This window comes from Gallus gallus, chromosome 12, assembly GCF_016699485.2.
Source record: "Gallus gallus isolate bGalGal1 chromosome 12, bGalGal1.mat.broiler.GRCg7b, whole genome shotgun sequence".
NCBI classification, from domain to species: domain Eukaryota; kingdom Metazoa; phylum Chordata; class Aves; order Galliformes; family Phasianidae; genus Gallus; species Gallus gallus.
The window spans coordinates 9,469,778-9,495,298 of NC_052543.1; the positions used below are offsets into that span (position 1 = coordinate 9,469,778).

At 47.0% G+C, this 25,521-nt stretch overlaps 1 long non-coding RNA gene across 7 annotated transcripts in view; it reads right to left on the reverse strand.

Moving 5' to 3' along the window:
* The window catches only part of LOC101750361, a 115,651-nt gene that overhangs the window by 59,457 nt on the left and 30,673 nt on the right, over positions 1–25,521 (reverse strand). For 2 of the 7 annotated variants that reach the window (XR_005839218.2, XR_005839221.2), the window contains 15 exons: positions 23,639–23,832; positions 22,202–22,735; positions 20,024–20,098; positions 19,732–19,861; positions 18,596–18,706; positions 18,310–18,373; positions 16,114–17,179; positions 14,947–15,029; positions 11,104–11,236; positions 8,323–8,462; positions 6,273–6,365; positions 2,901–3,115; positions 1,783–1,833; positions 652–863; positions 109–225 (listed from right to left, as the gene is read on the reverse strand). This is a non-coding gene — a long non-coding RNA (uncharacterized LOC101750361). Of the gene's footprint in view, positions 1–108; positions 226–651; positions 864–1,782; positions 1,834–2,900; positions 3,116–6,272; positions 6,366–8,322; positions 8,463–11,103; positions 11,237–14,946; positions 15,030–16,113; positions 17,180–18,309; positions 18,374–18,595; positions 18,707–19,731; positions 19,862–20,023; positions 20,099–22,201; positions 22,736–23,638; positions 23,833–23,909; positions 24,103–24,207; positions 24,433–25,521 lie in introns of those variants that run through there. The other 5 variants (XR_005839228.2, XR_005839231.2, XR_005839224.2 and 2 more) reach the window with 5 other exon arrangements.

Consider the following 25,521-nt stretch of genomic DNA (forward strand, 5'->3'; position numbering starts at 1 on the left):
TTAACCTCACAAAAGAACTCAGCTGCCTGGCTGGACCCGTCCAGCATTTGTAGGAGAGGAACAAAATAATCTAAAAGGTCACATCTTATCTCCACATCCTTCACTCACGTGTGTTGACCAAAATCACTGCTTGGGTAAGCCAGCCTGGCCAAAGTTCAAGTGTGCTGGCCAGAGACTTTCTCTTCTGCTGCCGAACACGTCCTCTCATCTAATCTTGGTGTCTTCCTAGGATGTAGAGAGAAGAAATCAGTGATTTCTTCAGAACTGCTGGCATAATTGTGGCAAACCAGAGAACATCAAGAAATCCTGACATCCCTGTGCCCTTCCCAGCCATGAAGCAGGTGATCTGATGGAGCAGGGTGATTGCACCAAAGACCAAGCAGCATTTCTAGTCAACTCACAGCTACAAACATCTCCTAAATCCTCACAGCAATTAAATACTTCATCAATAAAAAATAAACACACTTCATTTTCTATTTATAAAAGAATCTCTCCCTCCTCCCCCCAATGTTTTATTTTAGCAAGTGCACTCAACCATGTTCTCAATCTGCACTTCATTTCCTGCTATTCAGCTTTCTGTGGTTCACAGACAAAAATACCTGGGGGGGAAAAAAAAAGCACAATACCAGATCCCAGGGGGCTCTGACTTACCGCAGGAAAAAAATGTGGCATGCTGCATAACAGGAGTCCATGCCCATGCTGGGAGCAAGGAGGCACAGCGAGCAGAGCAGAGTACATTAACTCAGAGGTTGTGGTGCCAAGAGCTTCCCACCGCTTCTCCAGCCATGAGAGCAGTGAGCCATTCTGTCTCCATCATCTGCCATTGGTTCCTCAGGTGCAGTGGAGAAAGCAAGGGCTTCTTTCTGTTGGAGGAAAAGCAGCATGCTGGGCAGTCCTTCAGCCCCAAAGCAAGAGTAATCAAGAGTTTCAGTCCCAAGAGAAGAATCCTGGGAGATCTGTGAGTGGCCTTTCAGTATCTAAAGGGGGACTGTAAGAAAGAAGGGGACAGACTCTTTAGCAGGGTCTACTGTGACAGGACAAGGGAAAATGGTTTCAAACTAAAAGAGGGAAGATTTTGATTGCATATAAGGAAGAAGTGTTTTACAATAAGGACAGTTAGGCACTGGCACAGGTTGTCCAGAGATGTGGCGGATGCCCCCTCCCTGTAGACACTCAAGGTCAGGCTGGATGGGCTCTGAGCACCTGATGGAGCTGTAGGTGTTCGTGTTCATTGCAGGGGGGTTGGACCAGGTGGCCTTTAAGGGTCCTTTCCAACCAAATGATTCTATGATTCCATGACTTCTGCAGCCATTCTGGTCCACAAGGATCCTAGAGCAACTGCGGTTGGCGCAATGTATGAGTGCATAGAATCATAGAATTGTTAAGGTTGGAAAAGACCACTGAGATAATCCAGTCCAATTGTCCTCCATTGTTGCTTACTAACCATGTCCCTCAGTACCACATCTCCTCATTTCTTGAGCACCTCCAGGGATGGTGACTCCACCACTTCCTGGGCAGCCCGTGCCAGTGCCTGACCACTCCTTTGGAGAAGAAGGCTTTCCTAACGTCCAACCTGCACTTTCCCTGGCACAACTTGAGGCCATTCCTTCTCATCCTAAATCAGACTCAACCTAGCAGCAAATTGCAAAGGGATTTATGGACCAGGATATATAGGGTATCCTCAGGTAGGATGTGGCCATTTATGATTTGGATAGAAGGACAAGGTTTTGGAAGAGGGGTGAAAATGAGGTTTTATGTTCTTGGTGATGAAGTCCTCCTCACCTGCTGCATCACACCCTCTCTTTACCCTGAACTTGCTTCTAGTGATGCTCCCTGCCAGAGAGAAAACATGGGACACAAGTGAGCTGAGCCCGACAAAGAATCCGCCAAAAGAGACTTGGCAGATCTACCTCTGTCGCAGCCAAGGGAGAGCAAGTGAGGCTGGGGATGGAGCCATGGCAGTCCCACCAAGATGGTCCCGCACTGGCTGCACTGGTGGCAGAGATGATGGAAACAACAGCAGGGAGCTTACTCACTCATTTTTATCAAGTCCCTTCACCCCAAGCAATGTGAAACAAGACACTAAATAGGTGACAGTCTTAGAAGCAGTCTGTGCTTCAGCTTCCTCTGCTATCCCCAGAGGAGAGTTGCAGCTACAGGCTTTGTTGGGGTAGATTTAGCAAAGGGAAAGGAGAGAGGGGATTGAGCCAGCCTAGAGAGGGAGAAAGGAACGTCCAGGGAAGGAGCGAGCTTGGGGCTAAACGTAAGTGTTAGGGAACACAGAAGGGTTTGTAAGCACAGAGATGGGAAGGCAGAGAAGGAGAGCCAAGGATAAATTGTTTTGATGAGTGCTCCAACCCTGAAATAAATATAACCACCCAAGGGGGCTGTGTGACTCAGTCTGACATTTTGGCTATTTTTTTCATGCCACCAGATGTAATCAATTTAGCTGGGGGCTGGGGGGAAGCACACACATTTTTATTGCATTCTAATGTCCACCAAAAAAAGACGTATTTTGTTTTGTTTTCTACTCAGAGTGTACGGCACTTCACGCAACACTGAGCACGAGCAGAACTTCCACCTGCCCTTTGCCATCACAGAAATAAGAGTTTGGGGGGATAGGGGCAGATGGATCCGTTTAGGTGTAGCCAGAGCAGCCCCCTCATCTCCACTGCAGCGGGAAGAAAATCTCCAAGCCAGAGGAGAACGTAAAGGAAAGCTGTGCAACTTCATTCGCATTCATTTCAATATGCACGAGGGAACAAATATGGCCAATAACATCCTAAGATACTGTCGTGCTGAAATTCTTTGTTTACCAAGAAATGACATGTTGAAAGCCCTTGGCATCTATGAAGCAGATGATTTCTATTCATTTATTTGAAGCATTTTGCAGTACTTACCCAGACGCTTGGAGTGATTATCTTGCCAGATCTCATGTGGAGGATTGGGTCAGATGGGCGAGCTCCAGCAAATCTCCCAGTGTCCTAAAGGAAGCGGTGTGGTACTCAGGCAGGTAGTACTCACCCTCCAACCCCATACCAGGAGTGTCCATCCAGCTCATTGCTTTCAGTTGTAGGCTCAATTGGGCATACAATCCTTCAACTCCTGTCCAAACCTGTGGGGAAATGTTTCTGCGCATTGTTAAACAGCTCCTGCTTTCAACCCAGAGGCTGATGCTGTTCTGTGGTAGGTGAAAAATTCTTATATTTACTCTCCGCAAAATATTTTGGACTCTGGAGACTTCTTGCTCAGGCAGACTCCTCCTGAATTAATAACAGCTTTGCCTGAGCAGCAGTTAAGAGATGAGAAGAAAGTGCCATGGAGATCAGGGTATTTTTTAATTCATCCTGGTGATGGACGCTGCAGATCAATGTGCTGGCGGGAAACACCCATTCCCCTTTCTGCCATGCAGCTGCCCACCTCTAGCTACTGCCCGTTTATCTGCAGAGAGGTTGTAGGAACTTAGCCCAGAGCAGGGCCTAAGATCACACACCTTCAAACTAAACAAAACTGCCCACTAAACTGGTCACCAACTCTCCAACACCACACCCATCGTGTCTAGCATTTACGATACCATCCACCCTGTATTTTCCTTTAAAATCTGTAGAGGTAGCTTTTCCCCAATTACTTCCACTATGGCCAGATCTTTGCCTTCTCCTTGCATGGCTATCAGCATGGAAAAGAAGCCCAAGTTCCCTTGTAGGGTCTTCTTTTTGCCAGCTCTGTTTTAATTAGCCCCGCTCCCATCTCCTAGGAAGCTCCAAGTAGGAGGCAATTAGGAATAAGGATTCATGTGAGGTCTCTTAATTTCTTAAGATGATATACAGTACTCTGAGTGCATCTTCCTTCTCTCTTGAACACATCTCCAGAATCTTAAACCCTACTTCAAAATCAAATACATTGCATTTATTTAAAGTGTCACAGTTACTCTTATCTGTCATGTTAATTATAAAATATTTTTCCCCTTTAAGTGAGTCGTTTGAAACATACATAAATGATTTTATAGCAAGAATTTCTTATCACCTATCTTAATGTTTCAAATCAAGCCATCCACCATGATGCATTCTGAGCGTTTTGCAAATGCACTGTGCATTCAAGGAACTACTTCATGCGTGCTCAGTACACAGACTACGCCAATTTCATTCGTATGTGTGTGTGTGTCTGGAAGCACCAAATTAATATTTACATTCATACGCTTGTGGAGACAATTTCCAGACATTCAGGAAGTTGTCCTGACATGATGGGGTGGAGAAGGGAGTGGAGCAAATTCTACATTTGTGCGATGACCTTGTGTTAACTTTGTAATGCCACAAATCCTTGGACTGGAACTCGCTAGCTTTTGAAGATTTAATTATTTAGGCTTACTATTTGGTTATCCTGACTTTCTAAGAAAAAGAAGGCTGTCAAAGGAAAACAATCTTTAAATTTGAAAATCCAAAGAAAAACGTGCATTAAACCACAAAATTCCTGTCAATAATAAATTCAACCCTAGAATCACTGCTGCAGAAACGTAATGAATGGAGGTTTCTCAGTGCCAAGATGTGATTTTTGCTGCTTCAGTTCTAAACAGATTTTTCTGTGTTTGAGTTGTCCTTTCTTTCTTTCTTTCCTTTTTTTTTTTTTTTTTTTAAGAAATAAAATTAAACCAAAAGCCTCCTACCAAGAATACTCATAACTGAGTTAACACTGGGCTTCTAAGACCAGCATCCTCAACCCAGATAGGAAGAAAGGCAAGCTGCAAATCCAACACATGCACTAAGATACCCATTTTAAATTTCCACAACTTTCTAACTGATAAAATACTTTTCCTCAACCTGAGAAATTTTTTTAGCCTCTTCACTGAGGGGATGGAATTGAAGTCACGCTGAGAAAGTGTTGATATATTAGATGCTGGAAGTGGAGATTTTTGCCCTTATATTTTTGAATTGTCCCTTGAAAGTAGAGCAGATCAAAGACTAATGATCAGTTTGTTTGTTTTTTTTCTCAACAGAAAGCATGGTTTTCACAAAATCTGAATGTTCCATGGAAAAACTTCAATTTTGCCAGACCTTTGCAGCTTTCCACTTGGGGAGATCTAAATAATTGATTTCCTTTTATGTTCCAGTTGATGGAAATGTAAACTTTTAAGTCACTTTTCAAAACAAATAAACAAGTAAGTAAATCAGAATCCATCATCTAAAGATTTTCTTCAGCTTGATGCCTCCTTGGACACGAAAGATGAACTTTCACCATGGGTGAGGAGTGCCACAAAGGGGTCTCCAACCAGCACAGTCCACACCTTCAGCAAAAACTTGTCACTGAGCTTGGATGAAGCATGGAAAATTCCAAAAGGAATGAGTTTGAGAAAGACACAAGCACAAGTGAAGGAGGAGAGGCAGGAATAGCAGTTGGAGCTCAACCTCTGTTCCAGCAGCTCTTGCCAATGGCTGCGAGTGCTAATAAGGAACAGCCTCCCGTGCATGCCACGTGCAGCCAAGGCAAGATGGATGTGTTCGTTTCTGCTGTTGAGCAGTCCAGACCAGATACTGTCTATGGGTGCATTAGTAGAGACCCTTACCAGCATTCCTCCACCCTGAGGAAACATTTCTTGGGATGCAGCACATTAATGCAATGCCATGCTGAGCCCCCATTTATCCACTGCAATGCTGAGCCTCCGTTTATCCATTGCTGTGCTGCAGGTTGGGTACCACCAGTCCATGTGCATCTCCAGGGCAGCTCAGCTTTTTCTGCATGTCCTGCCTGAGCATAGAGGCATTTGCAGTGTTGCCATGACTTCAGATGGCTGTCAGGGAGGGGACCTGGAGACGATAGGTCCCTGGGGACACTTAAGGTCAGGATGGATGGGCTGTGAGCACCTGATGGAGCCGTAGGTGCCTCTGATCATTGCAGAGGAGTTGGGCCAGATGACCTTTAAGGGTCCCTTCCATCTCAAATGATTCTATGATTCAGTTGCCTTTATCACCTCTCTACTTGCCAGGGCTGCTTATGACTAACTGAGATCTCTCCTGTTGCAGAGGGAGATGTCTCTCCTATGGGACAAAGGGTTTCATGGAGCCTTTCTTCCATGTGCCCAGCCTCTCCCTGCCTTCCCCAGGCCTGAGAGCAACCAGAGGCGATTGCAACCTGAGTCCTGTCCCAGCCCCAAGAGTCCCACACACAGCTTCTCCCCACACACATCTCTGCTCTCCCTCCTTCAGAGTAGGACAGCTGTCCCCAGAAGGCAGCTCTCAGGACAATTTTTAAACAATCCAATATAAATGGAGTTTGCAAACCTGTTTCTTCACAGTTTCTTCCTGCCCTGAAGCACCTTTTCCCTCTGTTCACCCTGCTGGGGCTCAGCAAAATGGGGGGTGTTTTCTTCTTCTCTGGAAAAAAGGAAAGAAAAAAACAAAAAAATCAGGATTGCCAACTCTTGCAATTTCAGTCCCACAGTACTTAATGTTTTTCTTCACCCCTTCCCCAGCTCCATGCTCTGGTGGATTATGCAAAAATCCCACATTTCATTTTAAAAAGAAAAGAAAAAGGAACAGGCAGTTCACAGGCCTCCAGGTTCTAGAAAAGACCAGAGAAGTGCAAGCCCAGTACACACTAAAGCACCACCTCAGCTCAGAAGTCAAATACTGTGGAAACAACTTCTTTTTTTTTTTTTTTTTTCATTTTAAAAGAAGTCTTCCTTTTTCTTAAAGGAAAAATTCTCTCATTGTTTTGGTCTATTCTCTTGTCCTGAAGGACCCAGTTGAGTTATATGAAGTCTCGGATAATTCCATGGGTACCACCCGTGGCCCATGTTGGCCAGATTTCAGCTCCCAGTGTAACCACGTGAAGATGAGGATGGCATTTCCCCGGTACTTCCAGAGCCACACACTGTTCTGCTCATACACACCAGTGCAGGACCACAAATATCTGTGAAGGGTCTGGAACATGTCTGATGGGGAGCAGCCGAGGGGACTGGGATGGTTCAGTCTGGAGAAGAGGAGGCTCAGGGGAGACCTCATCCCTCTCTGCAATACCCTGAAAGGAGGTGGTGGTGAGGTGGAGATTGGCCTTTGCTCCCAGGTAACAGCAATAGAATGAGAGGTGATGGCCTCAGGTTGTGCCAGGAGAGGTTCAGGTTGGGTATTAGGAAACATTTCTTCTCAGAAAGTGTGGTGATGCATTGGCACAGCTGCACAGGGAGTGGTGGAGTTACTGTCCCTGTAGGCGTTCAAGAACTGTGGAGATGTGGCTCTGAGGGACGTGTTTGTGGGCATGGTGGGGATGGGTTGGTGGTTGGACTAGATAATCTTAGAGGTATTTCCAACCTTAACAATTCTATGATTTTATAGTCTAGCCATGCCCACGGCTCTCAGAGGCTCAAGGGCAACTTCATGCTGCTGATCCCTTCGTGTCCTGAGCTCACAAGCACCGCCACCTCCCACAGCCTGACCAGGGCTTCTCCCTGGCTCTGAAGAATGTCTGCTCTGGGATCTCATGGACACCTGGTTGAGACAGAAAGCATGAGGGCACTGGGACAGATCTAGCTATTAAATGAGTGCCTTGAGGGAACATCCCTAACCTCTCGCTGCAAGCCTCTTCCAGAGTGGAAAACCTTGCAGAGCAAGGTATGCTCAAGCTAAGGACAGTAACTTTAAACCAGTTGGTGTTTTTACTTTTCTTCTTTTTTAAAAATTTTATTTCTAAAACACAACTCATCCAACCTGAAATGTTGTGGCTGCTGTTTATATATGGAAAATATTTGATAGCTCAAGTCAGAAAATATAAAATTCAGACTTAAGGGCAATCCAAAACTCCTAGGGTCCTCAAAATCAGACTAAAAATACCATGAGAACAGACTCCCTTGGACCAGATACCAATTTTCTGCAGCAGCATGAAGGAATTAAAGCTGTCCTAAAGCACCAGCTGGGACTTGCCCTGACATTTTCATGTCATCTGCTCCCTGGACCTCTTGTGTAGGCCATGCAGGGGTGGGCTGGAGCCTTTCGGGGCCCTGCTGTAATCCAGCAAGCCTTGGCTGGTAGAACTGGCCCCAGAAGAGATTCCAGCTGGCTTAAGTTAGAGCAGCCACGGGGCTGCTCTAACTTAAACCACCTGCTGGTTCAGTCCTGGGCCAGCACTAGGATCTGGGAGGTATAAGTGTGGCCGAAGGCCAACTTTGCCTGCTGTCTTCCTCATCTGTCCAAATAGGAGCCAGAGGTCCAACCCCTACTTAGAAAGGGCTCTAGAACAGGGCTTCAGAGGGACACTTTGGAGCTCCTGGTTGCATTTAAAAATCCAGGAGTGGGGATCCCACCACTTAACCCCATCTTCTGTCCCTTTTCTCACCATGTGCTCGCAATCACGTTGTTGAAGCCCAGACACGAGGAAATGTGCAAGGACAGGTTCTTTCCTGGAAAGGCTGATGCCTTCTGTCCTCATCTGACTTCCCAGGCAGCCTCTCCCCTGCAGCTCTGGCGTCTCCACTCCTGTAGGGAACCAAGAAATAGAGACCCTGCAGCTCTTTTTGAACAGTGGAAAATAGAATAAAATAATAATAATAATAATAATAATAATGGTAGTTTAAAAAAAAAAAAAGGCAAAAAAACTTTTCCCAAACATGTCCAGAGCTCTTGACTCTTGTTTGAGCTTTAACCATAAGATCACAACCCATTTACAGAGCCCTGATTCAACCGTATTTAGAGAGAGGGACACATAATCGTGTGTGATGGTAGGAATTACCCTGATAATTCAGCCTGGATTGTCCTGCCCCTGCCCTTCCTATTTGCCTTTCGCCCTGCAGCTTCCAAAGATAATGAGTAACAGTGATATTAAACAGGGATTTGCTTTTTTTTTTTTTTTTTTAAACATTTTTTTTTCTTCCAAGAAAGTGGATAACATGCTACAGTAGATAGAAAAATCCATCCGACTTTATTTAACTGTAACATTTATTAAGAGCAGTGAAAAGGTCAGTGCGGAGCTCTCAGCGTATGGGCTAAACTCCTTTCCCCAGCCTTGAATGCGACAAGAAAGCAGATCCTTTAAGATGCAACTATCTTAAGCTCCCCTCCGATGGTTAAACTCTTAGTAATTCTAGGTTTTGGAGACAAACGTCAAAGCAGAGGGCTCTTCCCTTCATTATTCAAGTAAAGGCCCCATCAATATTATCTGTAATAAGAATCTGCTGTTGACATGGCTCACCCCGCAGTTCCTGTTCCAGGCAGTAGTCCCTGTCAATAGGATTAAAGTGGAGGAATGCCTTTGACAACTCCACCGGCTGTTGATTCATTGCTGCCATCAGGCTGCAGTCTGGGAAAGGCACTGGACACTGTTGCTGAGCCCGCTATGGCCGGATGGGGTACACAGCCTGCAGGCTTTGATTTCTGGTGCTGGAGGACAACAGGTTGAGATGGGGGAGAGAACAGGGGGAGAGGGAGAGCCTGTGAACGGTTCACATTGCTCATGCCCTACATCTGCGCCCTTGGTAGGGCATGGAAAGGAAGTTGGGCTGTTGGATGTTGTGTTGAGGGACATGGTTTAGCGAGAACGATTGGTGATGGGCAAATGGTTGGACTGGATGATCCTGTGAGTCTTTTCCAACCTTAGCGATTCTATGATTCTCCTGGAGTACAGCCATGTTTTGTTGGTGATGGGGATGAAGGGCTTTGCTAAAGGGAACAGAAGTACCACAGTCAAAATGAAATAGTGTGGTAAAAGCTGTGGAAGGAAGGCTCTGAGCACCCAGAGCTGCAGATTGCTGGCATGCAGTTGGGCAGATCCAAACCTTGACTACCCTTTGCTGTCTTGCTTCTCGAAGCTCTTGATACAATGGCTCTGTCATGACTCATTGACTTGCATGGGCCCATGTTTGCAAATCATCAACTCCCCATCCCTGCAGGCCTGTGGTCAAGGAGGGACCAGTGGGTCCATGGAGCCATCTGGACCCAGCAGTGCTGTAAAACCAGCATTGAACTGCATGGACAGGTGGTGGGTGCCCCATCCCTGGAGACACCCAAGGCTAGTCTAGATGGGCTCTGAGCACCTGATGAAGCTGTAGGTGTTCCTGCTCATTGCAGAGGTGTTGGACCGGATGACCTCTAAGGGCCCCTTCTAACTCAAATGATTCTATGAGTCTATAATTCTAAGTAAGGAAAAAAGTCAGCTGCCAGGGAAAATCATGGCCTCTTAACCTTCTGCCTCTCAACATTTTGAGCACATGGGACACATGCATGCACCAACACCATCATCTTTTCCAGTGACTAAGTCCCTGCCTAATCCGTTCTGTTCCTGTCCCCTCAGGTGCAGAGGCCAGGTCAGGAAGCAGGCAGCCCAGAGTAAATAGATTAGCTCTTTTTAAAATAAAACCTCTATTCTTATCCCGAGGAAAAAAAAAATAACAACCCTCATTTTCAGGAATTGTTACATTTAATTAGGCTGCAGGTTCCACTGGGCTCTACGCACGGAGCCAAGAAAGCACGAATGTCAAAATATTCTGCATGTGAGATGAAAAGCCCTGAGCTGGGCAATCCGGTGAAAGGGAGCCCTGTCAGCCAGCTGTCAGCTCGGCAGTAAGTTTTTCAAACCTAATTAAAATGATCGTTAAAAAGAGAAGGGGGGGGGGGGGGGGGAATTAAAGAAATACATTTTTCCTTTTTTTTTGCCCCTCTTTTTTTTTTTTTTTTTTAGAAAAAAAAAGTTTTTAATCAGCCTGATTTCCTGCATTGAGTTTGCCAGGAGGAAAGTGAAATGGAGACACGGGACCCGCATGTGCACCCAGGGGTGGGACATAGGGGGATGGGGTCAGCCCTGGCAGGAAGGATGGGGCACTGGGCTCTGTCCTCGCCTGTTTCCTGCCACCTTCGGGGGGACTGGGACCTTTTGGGCTCTCTGTAAATAAATAGGAGCGCATCAAAGGAACACCTGAGGGCTGCACCCGTTTCTGGCAAACTTAGTGTGCCTCTCAGGCTCTTGGATTTTGGGCTGACAGCTCAGACCAAAAGGGCTTTTACCACTCTGGAATGAGCAGCTCTGGTGCTTTGGAGCTGATAGAGGAGGGGAGTTTGCAAATCCCAAAATGGGAGCTTTAGCGAACGGCTATACTACCAATGTGTTGTTCACATCCGTGCTCACCTTCACGGGGTCACTCCTTCCCCTCCATGGTTTCACTCCTTGTATGTGCAAGGCTGATTTCAGGGGTGTGCTCTGTGGGGTCCTGCAGCAAAACAGGAGGTCGGGAGGCAAAGTGCACAGCGAGTCCTGAGAACTGCAACAAGACGGGCATAAACACAAAGGGATTTCAGACGTGAAACTCTAATGCTTAAGACAACATTGGGCCAATAGGTGCATAAACAAAGTGCTTCCCCTACCACCTCCCTGCCCTACTGTCTCCAAGAAATGTATTTGCTTACTTAAACAATCTCTTTTTTTTTCCCAGCCTGATTTCCTGAAGAAACAACTCTTTTGTGACTGCGCCGTGGGTGTGTCTGTCTTTCTGTCCCTAATAAACCTTGTGAACTCGCTGGCCAATTTCAACCAGGTTTGCCAGAAGGGCAGAGTCCTCGAAGAAACTGACTGCTTATGAGCCTTTCCAGGGCTGGGCAGATGAGAGAAAGGTGAACCCAGGCTGGGAGAAAGGCTGCAGCACGCGCTTGCTTGATACAAAACAGCAGAGCATCCAACCTTGAGCTGTCTCATACGCTTCTCTGCAGGAAGCTGAGCTCAGTGTTCCATAGGAACAGCAGCATCTGATATCTCCTCTTCCTGAGAAATACCAGTAAATAGAGTGGGATCAGCAAGAGAAGCTGTCTCCGCTGGGTAAAAAGAGGTCTTTGCAGCCATAGGGTAGCACTGGCAACAGAACCATCAATTTTCAGCCCCGACCTATACTTTAAAACCAGGTTGGGAATTGTCAGCTGCCAGTATCTCTTTCCTATGTAACAGTGTGGGGATGCTTCTGGTTGGGAAGAGGGCACAGTGGCTGAGTTAACAGCCCCCCCAGAGCCGGTCAGTGCCTGCACAAGCGAAAATTTGGAGTTAGAAGTCTTTTTTTTCAGGTTGAGTTTAATGCTGGATGCAAGTATTGAAGGAAAAATATCCAAGGGAGCTACCAAAGGCTTGCATGGGCAGTGAGAACCTGTTGTCCAAGCCAATGAAACAGGCAGAGGAGTAAGAATTAAAAAGCATATTTCAAAAGCAAGATCTCTATTTCAAAGTCTTACTCCCACTCCCACATCATTTAAATCTGGGAATCTCTAGAAAACATCTCAACCATCCATTTCACTGTGATGTTCTGGCATCTCTTCATCCCTTCTCACCAACCCCTTGCTATCTCATCTCTCACCCTACCAAAAACACGAAACAAAACACAGAGTTCTACTGGAGCAACCCAACACCTCGAAGGCAACCCAGCAGGTTTTCCCATGACATTGCTCAGGGAAAATTCCCCTTGCTGACCTTCAGCTGGGCAGGGCCATGCGGAGCAGAGCCTCAGCCTTGCGCAAGGTGCTGCTGGGGACACGGACGGGTGGCTTTGCCCTCCGGTGACCAAACTACTGGTGTAGGGTTTTGCGTGCCTAGGAATCATGTCCACAGGGGAATAGCTAGAGCTGGCATTTTCAAGCCCCTGTGACCGGCTGCCCAGCAGGTCATTTAGCAGAGGGAGAGCAGATAATTTCCTGCTGGACTGGTCTGCTGAAGGGCCGGTCCCCTCCGGGGTGCTGGTGGCTGTGCGGCCAAGCCTGAAGGCTCAGGAGCAGAGTGTGCTCCATGCCTTTATAGCTGGGCTGCGTCACCACTGGGGCGAGCAGGGCCATAAGACATTGCAGGCTCTCCCCCGCAGAGGGTAAAAAGTCAAAAGGGTATTAAGCTGTCAGATTGGGGCAATTTATGTGTATAAACAGAGCCCTGTTTTGCTGATTTACGCCCTGATAGTGCACGGCCCACAGGTAACGAAGGCAGCACATCCCCACATCTGTCGTTGGAAGCAGTTGGGATTGACTGACCCATAAAACTGTGGGGCCTGAAGTTATCGGCCTTCACATCTACATACACACACGCAAAGAGCCCCAGCCAGCGAGTGCTCGTGGAGTAACACCAAATAAGCAATAAACGCTTTCCCCCAGCAAAAGTTAGGAGGGAGATTAGATAAGGTGTCTAAAACAAACTTTAACCACCACGATGAGAGCTCAGCCAGCCTGTCCTTTCACTTGGCTGGGTATCATGGAATCATTAAAGCTGGAAAGACCATGAAGAACTTCTAGCCTAACCACCAACCCATCCCCACCATGCCCACTCATAGAATCATAAAGGGTGGAAAAAATCACTTAGATCATCTAGTTCAACCATCAACCCATGTCTGTGACCATTCTAGACCCTGTCACTCAATGCCATGTTGCAGTACGCAGCACTGGATGCCAATGGCCCAAATCACCCCAAGACATCTTCTAGGGGAAAAAAAAACAGGGTTGCAGAGGCCTCAGTGTGCTTCATCCTTCCCCACAACAAGAAAGCAGGTTGTTCCTAAGCACCAGAACCTATGGGTGGGACCAAGGGGGCATGGGCTGGTGCCTGTCCCCAGCCATCGCCATAGGGCAGCACTTGCTTTCCACCACTGCTACTCACGCCTTCAGTATCACTGTGCCACTGCAGGGCTGTGAGCGGACGCTTCATTCCTTCTCTGTCCAGCAGATTTCAGTGTCAATTGCATGCTTTGGGCAAAAATAACAATTGGAAAAAATAATTGCATTTATCATGCTGTCGACTCAGCCAGCTACATAAGAATGCTACATAGCAAAACCGCAGAGTTCAGCCTGTTTCCACGCAGGCAGCAGAACAATGACTGGCAGGAATCCCCTGACATCAGACACTCGTGTTTAACTCAAACACAACTTTTCTCCCAGCATCTCCAGTCCAACAACCTGGGATGCTGCAGGAGCCCGGCCAACAGGTGACCCTGGAGGTGATGGAGATAATGCTGACCAGAGGACAACTTCCAACAGCAGCCACCACACCAGGCCTGTTCTCAACTATTTTGTCAACAGAAGCTTGGAAAAATATAAAATTAAAGCTTGCAAATGATTCGCAGGAAATTAAACTTCCCCTGCTGCAGGCAGCAGCAATGGGTGACAGATTATTGAAGAGGAAAATGATGGCTCTTCCAGCGTCACCGTGGGCCAGACTGATAGCTGAATTGCAGCCATGCCTGTAGCAGTGACTTACCACTCCATGCGGCACTACGAGGTGTTATTTCAGTTTAGGCTTGCCTTCTTTGCTTAGCCTAACTCTGCTCATGTGTAACCTGGCTACCAGACACATACGTTGCTTTCCCGAGTAGCTGAGCTCATTAGGGCATCACAGGCATGCTGCTAAACTGTTTTTCTGTGTGTAGGGGGATTTGACATATGACAGGATGAGAGGGAATGGCCTCTAGTTGCCCCATGGGAGGTTCTGGCAAAAGCCTGTTTGTCTCACCCAATCTTGAACTGCTTTAAATATTATTTATCAAGCAACGCTAATGCACAGAAACACCAGCACAAACACACTTAACTCAATCCTAAGAGCAGATTCATGCTGCAAATACAGGTTACTGCAGACATCCCTCTCCTCTAGATTGTGCTGTGCTAGATGATGCTCTGACCATGAGAAGGACATTGCAACCCCTCTGGTGGATATAAGCTTTTCCAGGTCAAGATAGACAAGAACCACATACCACTGGAAGCCTGTGGGTAAGGTAATGTATCAGCTAGCACAGCTGCTGCAGAGTGAACCTCTTTCTAGAGCCCTGGAGTTGCAAGCGGCACACCCTACAGTAGTTTTAAATTAATTTTGAAGCTTTCATCCAGGAACATGTAATACATTGGTTTAAAAATAACTTCTGGCTCATTTCACCACTGCGCGTAGACCAGGGTAAAATGTTCCTAAGAACACTGGTAGAAGTTCCACCTCCTCCAAACCAATGGGATTTTTTATACTGACCCCATTGTGAGCAGGACTTCAGCTTTTCCCTCCACGTAGACGCCAGTCATCAGTCTGTATTGGATCAATCCTGCTGAGACGCTCTGTAAAGAGGCAGATCATACATTACCAAGCCGGGCCAAAGCTCCCAGATGACTTTTGCCCACACCCGTGATGTTTCTTCAGCATCCTGGATCATTTGTCCTAGAAAAGCAGCTTTAACCTTTGTTCTTGCATTCACCTGTATCACCATATTTGTTGTTTGCTGGAGCCTGGCTCCCCATGCGATCCATATTCCTCCCTATCAGTGACCTCTCCTCCTCATTATTTACCACTTCCCGGCTCATTACACCATCAGTAGACCACATCAGTGGTGATTTTACATTTTCTTCCATGTCGTTGATAAAGATATTAACTGCAAGAATACTGGAGGGACCTCGCTACAAACACAGCTGGCGGATGATTTACAGTTACATTTGGAGACCTGTCAGGGAGCCAGGTTTTAATCCATTTAACGCACACCCTCTTGATTTTATACTGCTCTAGATCCTTAATCAAAATGTCATGTGGTACCCAGTCAAACGTCTCACAGAACCCTTGTACACTACTATCACTTTTATCAACTAAACCAAAGAGAGACATCACATTCTATTTTCCATGAACTCATGCTGATTGGCATTAATTACAATTTTTCTTCTTTAATTGCTCATGGACTCCCACAAACAAGGACTTACTTGTACCACCCAGCACACTACTCACAGCGTCCCTCTGACTCATCCTTGGCCTCAGAGAGTGTGTGTGCTTTGGGAACAGTCATCTCACAAAACCCAAAGTTGGAGCTGAGCGCAGGCACAGTTATGGGGACCACTATGACAGTTGTGGTCCTTTTTAGGGTTTTCCCTCTTCCAGAGGGCTGGGAGAGCAGATGAGCTGCTCCCATCTTAGGCACCACCTCCACTCCCTCTCACCTTTCCAAGGATAAAGCCTAGAAATAGTCAGGAGTCCTTTTTTCATGAGCAAATAGAGGATATGTAGTACTCAGATCATTGCAAAAGAGGCCAAAGCTGTTTGTTCAGTATGTAGATGAGACTGAAGTATGGCTTCTAGCAGTAACAGTGGATGTTATCTTGCTATCGCTGCTATTTGGTTTTCTTCCAGGAAGGTTGGAAGTAATTCACTAGCTCATACCTGAGTCAGTGCCTTTGGTTCCTTCAGCTCTCCAAGTGGAATCTAGAGCAATGCAACAGCACCTGCCCCCGTTCAGGAACCTCTTTAACCATGAGATTCTGTTTGTTTTCAATCTGCAAATCACTGTCCAGGTGGCTCAATTGGAAGTAGTTTTTTTCGTTGAGGAACTCCAGATAATAAAAGGAAACAAGAATTCTCCTTCAAACACCCGAAACACACTGATTTTCATTTTGATGTAATCAGTATTTCTCAAAAATTTGGAGCAGAGCAAGAAGCTTAGCTCAACTCAGCCGTTTCTTGAGGGAGGTACTATTTGTTTTACTTTTAATGGTTTAAATAAAACCAAAGGAAATTTCTAGGGAACGAATGTTTCATGCTGTGTGGGAGAGGGACAGAAAATACAAAGTGCAATAATTCAGCTGCATTGAGATGAAGTCACTAAGCTTAAACATCACTGCAACTGCATCCATTTATTTGCTACAAATGTTTTAGCTGAGAGGTTTTTGCCACCTCCAGAGCTGGAGAAATACTACAGCTGTCTCTTTTCAGGTGTTCTAGCTTCAGTTAAGATTAACCACTTAGAGCAGAGATGATGGTTAATGGTCAATATTGGTCACAGGCGAACAGTTGGACTGGCTTACCTTAGAGGGCTTTTCCAGCCTTAATGGTTCTGTGATGATCACCCCATTGCTACCACAAAAATAATTCCCAGATAAGATCTGCTTGGAAGATCTTATCCGGGAATAGATGCCTTTATATAACTATCAAAAAAAGCCCTTCTGAAATTTGAGTTTTACCGGTCCTACATGTTCAGTCATCAAAGCGGAGGAGGGTGGGAGACATGAGGCTGCGTCTCCCTGGACAGGACCACCATCCGAGCTTCCCCTCCACCATTCTGCACTTGTCCCACTATGAAGAGAATGACTGCTGGGTGGCGGAGGCGTTTCCCTGCTCGGTGCTGTCCCGAGGAGCAGCGCAGCAGACAGCGGTTTTCAGCTGTAAGAAAGTCTCTGGCCCTGCATTTTTCATCCTTCCTCTGCTTAAGGCAAAACCTTGGCAAGACACGCTGGAAAAACACAAAGGATATCATCATCTCAGGGTTAATGGCTGTGCTGCTGAAAACTTTGCAGAGCCTTTGACTTATTAGTGAGCCCCAGAGCCGCTCTGGCATTAGATGTCACCTATGCATTTGAAACAATCCCCAGCATCAATAAATCTCACCAACATCCCCTCACCACAACCCAAGCGCCTGCAAGGGTGCTAATCCCCAGCCAACATTCCCTTCACTAAATTATTTTTAAGAGATGATGCAGCTAATGCTCCTTACTCCAAGAGACTCCTGCATTGTTTCCCTTGCAAATTGCTCCTCCAACAGGATAAAAGCTACAGCCTCTCAATTTTCCACTCCAAAATAACCCTTTTTTGCTGGAGTAGAGGGCTGCAAATGAAACGAGTCCCAGCTTGCAGCTGCGCCCAGGTCTGATACACCTTGGTGTGACACCTTGGTGGCTGTGCCTGTGTCTAGCTATGGCTGTGCTGGCACTGGCAGCCTTAGCAATATGGGGAGTAGGAGCAGTGCCATGCAGGAGTCAGCAGCATGGAAGGGCTCTGTGTTGGCAGAACAATGGGTTTGCTCCAGGCACAGCTACTGATTTTTAACAGCTCCGTGCCAGGAACCCCATACGGGATTGCATCATGGAAAATCCTAGTGGAAAGCCAGGAACAAAGGAAAGTTGTCACACTGCTTTTGAAAAGAATGCGTTCTCCAGTCCCTTTGGTGGGAAGGCACAGCCCAAGGAACCTGGGCTCCCTGCAAGACTCGAGGCAAACCCCAAGACATACAGCAGACGTGAGTGGAGAAAAGGGCACTGCTCAGGAGGCTCCATCCCGCTCTGCATCACTTGTTCATTGTCTGGGAATGGAGAGCACGCGTCTTTGTGGGAAAAATTCCTGCACTGCATCCCTTTATTGAATTGTCCTGTGGTCCCCAAAGAGCCCAGAGCGCCCATCAAGACAGATGATGTGACAATGCCCATAAGCTACTGTGCTCTCATCTCGGGTCCAACATCCCCAGAAAGGGAGACAGGCAAGAGCTGTGTCCCTGGGAGCCAGGGCTGGGGACACTGGCTGGGCACTGGCAGGGCTCTGCTAGCTGAAACACACCCAGGGCTGCTTGCTTATGTAATGACATGTTACCATCCTCAGGCAGCGGCCAAGCAGGAGGGTCTGGGCATGGGAGGCTCTGCTCTTCCACGTGGAACTATAGAAAAAGGTGCAAACAGAATTCCTGTGTGATTTCTGCTCTGATTCAGTGTCTTAACTCAAATACAAACCCACTTTTTTCTTGCTTTTCTAATTCTAAACTACTCTTCCGTGTCCTTCTACACTTGAAAGGACAGTGTGGAGCAGTTGTCTGGAAGGCTTAATTTCCCCCTTTGCTGCAGACTTCCCAGCTCTGCCACCCAAGCACTCTGGTCCTCACCTGCAATGAGGACGATGCCACAAGCGAGCGTGACACGTGTAGGTCTCATGGCAGAAGAAAAGCACCTCGTTACCATGCACAGAAAGGATGCAGCGGAGGTTGCAAGCCAGCCTGGAAAAGCAGCACATTTGCATTCTCATTAGTTATATGGGAAATGGCAAGGAAGATTTTTTGGCAATGAAGCTAGCCATTGATTTGCTCACTTGGCTGAAAGACTGATGCCAAGGAGCAGCAAAGCAAAGCAAGAGAGCTGGCCCGGAACCAGGGGATTTTGCAGAGCTCTCATTTTGCATTCATTGCCCTTAGTCTGGGGGTCTTAAGTGTTGTCAGTTTAAGGGCATGAGTGAGAAACTATATTGCGAAAGGAACTCTTCCCTGTTTGCATACAGATCTCTCTGCCACCCCTTCCACTCCAATCTTGGCCAAGCAGTGTGGAATTTGGATAGGAAAGGCTTAGAGGTGGCCACCTATCATGGAAACTATTTTCCTCCTAATTGTCCATTCAAATAAACACCTTAAATTTGCTCTGGCTTCATTCATATGCTTTTTATGTTTGCTTTACCAAGAATATTCCAACCAAGGTATTTATTACCAGGAACATTCATAGAAATGGCAAATAATAGGGACCTCATAAACGTGACAATTCAGACCAGAATCTGGTTCTGAAAGTCACGTACTACTGTTTAAGAGGAGAAACAATGCCGTGTGAACATTCACCCAAGCCAAAGTCACCGGCACAGCTGAGATCTCAGCCATTCAGTAGCAATGGGTTCATTATCAAGATGATATATTGCCTGAATTATTTCTAGATGTTATTCAGAGAATTATTTCAAATAATTGATATATGTAAGAAAATAACTGACTCTGAGCAGAGGAATTAAACTTGTCACATTAGAGCTGAATAAGTGCCCTGCCACTATTCACTGGTCTACTTTTGGATACACTAATTGCCCCAGATCCGATCTTTAACCCCATTGGGACTGAAGAAAGCATTCTCCTGGGGCTCAGTGTGCGGTGGTTTGGGACACAATCCCTGCAGCCGCAGTCCCACTCTCTGCAGGGGGACTGCAGCCTTATCTCGAGGGCTGCCCATTGTATTTGAGGAGGGAGACTCAGCAGTTTCACCTGTCACTCACCCCGGGGTAATTCCTGCGGTCTTCAGCAGAGCCGCAGTTCTGCCTCTGTGTGCAGGAGGAGAATGGTGCCAGGTTTAATCTTGTCCACGGTCATTGTTCTGACATGGTGGGGAGGTGTGGGAAGCACGGCCTGGGAAGCCATTGGGCTTTTGTTGTTATTATTTGTAATTCCAACATTACCTCACGGACACTAGAAACCATTGCATCTCTTGATGCCCACAGAGAAACACTATTCCGTCAACCATGGTTGATTTGTGTCCCACGGGTGCTGTTTTACAACCCACCTCCATACCTGTGCAAGCAGTCTTGGCCGTGGAATCGCTACACATACGCAATGCAACCCAAGGAGTCGAGGTGCAGCTCCAGGCTGCATATAGAGAAGAGATACAGACACATAAGATATAGAGAAGACATCTTTGAGGTCCCTTCCAACCTAAGCCGTTCTATGACTCTGTGATTGGACAAGTGGAATAACCAAGCGGAGAGGCACAATGACATGTAAGTTGACAAATGGGTGACTTGCTAGCTGCACCGTGCCCAGGTCATTTAAATGTTCCTTGTCCTGTTAGCACAGCTTGAACCCATCTCATCCAACCCCACAGGGGCTCAACCTGACTGAGGACTGAGCACTGAGCAGCCCTGGGGTTTACTTGGCCACAGGGGTCACTGTGGGGAAGGGGTGCATGCAAATAGGGTCTGAAGAAGGAATTGAGTAAGGAAGGGCCCAGGGGTCACTGGGGCAGACCTGGTCCGTGCAGCTCACAGCCTGGGGGTGTCTGATGTCCCAAAACCAAGCAGAGCACCAAGAGCCAGGACAGCTTTTTGGCCATCAATAGGACCAACTAAAAGTAACGGCAATAATTGGAAGGATATGAAAGAGGTCCTTCGCTGTCCCCCCACCTCCCCTCCCTTTTTTATTTGCCTGAGTGACAGAGGATTTAAATGCAAAGTGGATCTAATGCACACCCTGAAGTCGGCTGGCAGTATGCAAATGACCTGTCAGATTAAAATCTGAATGAAAGAGATAACAAGCTTATCTTCATAACAAAAGACTCTTACGGGCAAACTATTTGACGCAGTGTTGATGTTTGTTTTAACCCGTGGACTTTGGACAGTGCAATATTTCTGGGGCTCCGGTCCCCAACGCTTTGCTCCCTGGGCTGCACGCGCGTGTGTTTGTATTGCGCTGCAACAAAAGGAGAGTGCTGCGATAATAAGAAAGGGAGGGGGGGAGAGAAGACTACTAAAGGCTCTAGCGATGCTTTCAAAGTCTTTTCTGGGGGTGCCAAACAAACCAGCAATAGGTCAGCTCACGCTCGCGACCAGCGCTACAGCTGCAGTGAGAAAAAGCAAACACAGCAGCGGGGGAAAGAATTAACGGAGGGGGCTGGGGGGGAGACAGGCGATTTATTCTTCTGGCACGTGCAGAGGGGCTGGGGCTGGGGATGGATCAGCTGTATTTATTCTGTGAAAAGGGGAAAGAAAAGGAGGCAAAAGAGCAAAGCAAGTTTCATTGCACCAGAGAAAACAAAGATTTTCAATAAACTCCCCATCGCCACCCCCTCCCTGGAAAAGGGGGAGAGGAAAGAGAAAAAAAAAAAGCTGCAGGTGTTTGTGAGGGGTCTGTATAGAAGCCACGCAGGGAATTAGCAACAGAGGAAAGTTGCCTTTGGAAAAGGAATTGGCCCTGAATAGATTTGCATTTCTTAATTTAGGGATCATCAGCAGGCAAGGTGCACAGCGAGCATCCCTCCCACAGCACAGGGCTTCAAAGCGAGCTGGGACGAGTGGCAGAGGGCTGGCAGTGGGCTGGGTACTCACATTCCCAATGGGACCTGGCCCCTGCCACCACCCTGCTTCCATCTCCTCAGACAATGAGGAGTGCCAGCTTCTTTCCTAACACTCACATGGAAACCTGTCCCCTTCTGCTGGGCTTTGGTGCTTTGGCTCTGCCAAACCTGTTCTAGGCTCCATGCCGACACTCCCTACTCATCCACAGTTGGTTCTTTCTGGTGCGTAACACCTTGCTGATGAGAGAAAGTCAAACTAAGCAAAGATCATAGAATGGCTTAGGTTGGAAGGTCCAACCTAAGATCATCAAGCTCCAACCTCCTGCCATGGGCAGGGTTGCCAAATCTAGATGGTATGTAAGGAAGGTCCTCAATCAAAATAACTTACGTGTAACTATAGACTCTTATACTCGAACAGGCAAGGAGACTGGGTCAAGTTTTCCTACTGAAGTATGGGAGTTCTGAAGATAGACATTCACCAAAACCCCGTCTACTTTACAGCTTTAAGTCCCTCAGGGCTACTCCTTGCAGGAAGATCAGCTCTTCAAACCCAAAAGCTTAGAGGGCTAATGTGTTCTGTGGTGCTCAACAAGTTGTAATCCCCTCTCCAACACCCCACACTGGGCTGAAGCACACGCTTGACAGTAGAAAGGAGAGCAGTTCTACAACTTCAGACTTACCGTAAATATGCATATTGAGATCTGCCTGCCATGTGATGCTCCGAGGAAGCACAGATCCATCACATATCACTTGCAGTGAAGTAGGAATCTCCAGAAGGACTGAGGAGGGCTGGATAAGGCGTGATTTATGTGGGATATTGGCAGGAGCGTGTTCCAAGTATTGGCATGCTCTGTAACAGGAGCCACGGTGCCTTCACTGCTTGGCTGGAGAAAAAGACACACACATGCCAGTGCAATTGTTCAAGACCTATTTCAATTTATGTTTGGCAAACAAAACGCACCGTGAATGGCCAAGCTGGGGCTGCAGAGCGGTGCTTGAGGGCAGCCTTTGCATAGGACACCTTCCCACGTGTGCTCTGAGCTGCTTTCCAGATTAGTCCTGCACTACAGAAACATAAGTACTCCAAAGTGCTCCGTGGGAGACAGGCTAGGAAGGAAATCCAGTGTCTCCCGTGGGACAGGGGAGCATGAAGCCACAGCCCAAGGACAGCCCTCCAGAGAGGTCACTGTGCTCTGCAAGATGGCATTTCAGTTCTGGAGGGGAGAGGTAGAAAGAAACATTAGAGGAATGCTAACAAAAAAAATGAAGGGGGATTTGTACACCACAAAATGTATTCATTACGGTTTCTCCAACCCCACAGACACCCCTGTCAGCCTGTTGGTCCCTTTGGCATTGCTGTTGCTGCGTCCTGGTTTTCTAGCATTGCTTGGATTTGGGGTGCTGGATCTTGTTTTGAGTCGGTCTGACCCATAGCACATGAGCACAGAATACAGGTGCTGATGGTGAGATCTGCAGCCTCAAACATGCAGTGCATTTGTTCTGGTTGTAGCGTATAGAAGCAGATTGAACAGCCTGGGAGGAGTAATTGGTTCCACAGCTCTCACCACCTTTTATGGCTATGGAGCATCTATGAACAAATCGTGACTTCCTCAGATTTATTTAAAGGCTTCTTCCTATTCTCACTCACTCTGTGGATATTGCTCTGCTGCCTACCTGAGTCTGGGGGCAACACAGGTGCATGGAGCAGCTCCTCAGCCAATGGGTGGTACTCTCTCCCAGTTTTGGGGTATGCAGGGAATGGGCACCCACATCAAATCTGCTTGGCGTGAACAGCACATGCCAGTGAAACCTACTGGCACAGACAGGCACAGCAACCAGACAAAGGCAAGAGGGCAGCCAAAGGGGCTGGTGTAAAAAAATCTGATTTCCAATTGTAGAACACTTTGCTGCCCTATTTTCCACATTCCAGGAGACAGCTCAGCTGGGCCCTCTCTCCCACACCTACGTTTTAACAGCTGGCTTGACAACACAAGCTTACTGTGCTACCAGCTCCTGTTGTTATCATGATGCCTACAATATACAAGTTTTTTTTCCTACTGCTTCAGTTTTAGCTCCCAAATGCTACTGATGAGATGATGGGGGTGAAGGATACTCACATACGCTGATCTTCGTACCCAGTTCTGGGAGGCTGGTCTCTAAGGGTTCATTCCAGAGGAAGCACAGAAGTTCGAAGGAAGAGCTTCATCACTTCGGGACACAAAACAGGCACCTTAAAGGTAGGCAGCACGAATAGTCCCAAATTCCTCAGCTGGAAAAGTGAGCATCTGACCTTCAGAGCTCTGGGAAAAGCCTGAAAATGTAATATATAAGTGACCAAATGGTTGCAGAAACAGAAAGCAAGCAAAAACCTTCAACAATTTAACGAACCTTTCAACAGACCTCATTTCCAAGCCAAGGTCATCCTTTTGGCTGATGTGTTGGATCATGACCTCTAAATCTTGGACAACACCATTGCAAGGAAATAACACATTTTTTTGTGATTCAGAGCAAGGATTTGGAGAAAGTATAGTCCACTCTACTCTGAACAGGAATTCAGGCATATTCATTGCCAAGAATAAACCTGGAACAAAGAGATGAGTAGGAATGTACAGAAAATTTAGCTCCTGGTTGCAGGAAGCTATTTGTATTATGATATTTCCATCTGCACGAATAAGAACTGATTTACCAGCATGTTTGGAGAGTCAGAGATCCATTGGGACATACCTCTGCTGAATGGAGATCTCCCCAGGCAGCACAGCTCTGCAGCCTTTGGGGGCTCACCCTGTTTGGGGTTTCCCCAGCCTCCAGCCCTACCCAAACCTGTCCTGAGATTTACTCTCAAAAACAGGAACTTCCTAGGAAAGAGCAATCCTGATTCCATCACAATCAAAAAAGATCAACACCCAAACCCCGTCTGCCTTAACAAGGGCCAGCATTTCATGCCATCCTGCCTGTTTTTCAAGTGCCTTACTCAACTTTGGTGCTATATAAACAGTAATAAGCCACGAACACAGCATTCCTGCCCTTCTCCTTGACGTCATCTGTTTGCTAGTGGGTTTGGTTTGAAGAAATAGTGGTGAGCAAAATCCAAGCGCTAATTAAGCCTACAGGGCACATCAGACAGACCCGTCGTTGTGCTGGCTATTCACTCTTGGTCTTTTCTCAGCAATAATTCCAACCAGTGACATCCCCAGCTGCTATGACCCAACACAGCTCATTTGAGCAGTGACACACAGATTTTCTGGCCCAGTCTGTACGAGGAGGAGGCTGTGCTGGCTCCAGATAGGTAAGATAGGATCTAGAGAGATCCCACCAAAGCTTGGATGGGAGGGTGAAGCCAGACGGCTGAGAGAAGGCAGACAGTGTATGACAGGCTGGAATTAATATATATATATTTTCTTTTTTAAGGAAGAGGCTCTACTGATGGGAAATATCTGGACACTGCTGCACAGCTCAGGACCAGAGTTCCCTTGCATGGTACCCACACAAAGGACCCTTGGAGACCTTTGGCTGCGCTCACCCAAAGGGAGCTGTAAGCTGAGCTGCTTCCAAACAGATTTTCTGAAAACAGACAGCATCTCCTCTCGCTGCCACACCGGAGCCCACGCTACCAAACCTCAGCTTGTGGGGCACACGGCCTGCCTCCAGCCCTCGGCTCTCCAGCTGATGCTCATGGGCAAGTTCCATTGGCTGGAGGTCCTTTGGTTCTGCCCCAGAACACTTGGCACAAGGAATGCCGCCTGCCGTGGTGTGGAGTCTTGGGTTTACCCCTGGCTCCTGCACTGCTTTTTGCCACGTCGCTTCACCTAACACCTCTCCATGCCTCAGTTTCCCCAACTATAAAGCTGACAATAAAGAAACTCCCACTTCCTCTCAGCCTTTTTCTTTTAGCTGTTATGATTTCTTCCTTTTATAATAGCAATGAACAGACACAGCCAAGATTAAAATCACAGAGTAAAAATATACAAAAAAAGGCACTCCCGCACCAGACAGTACAGAG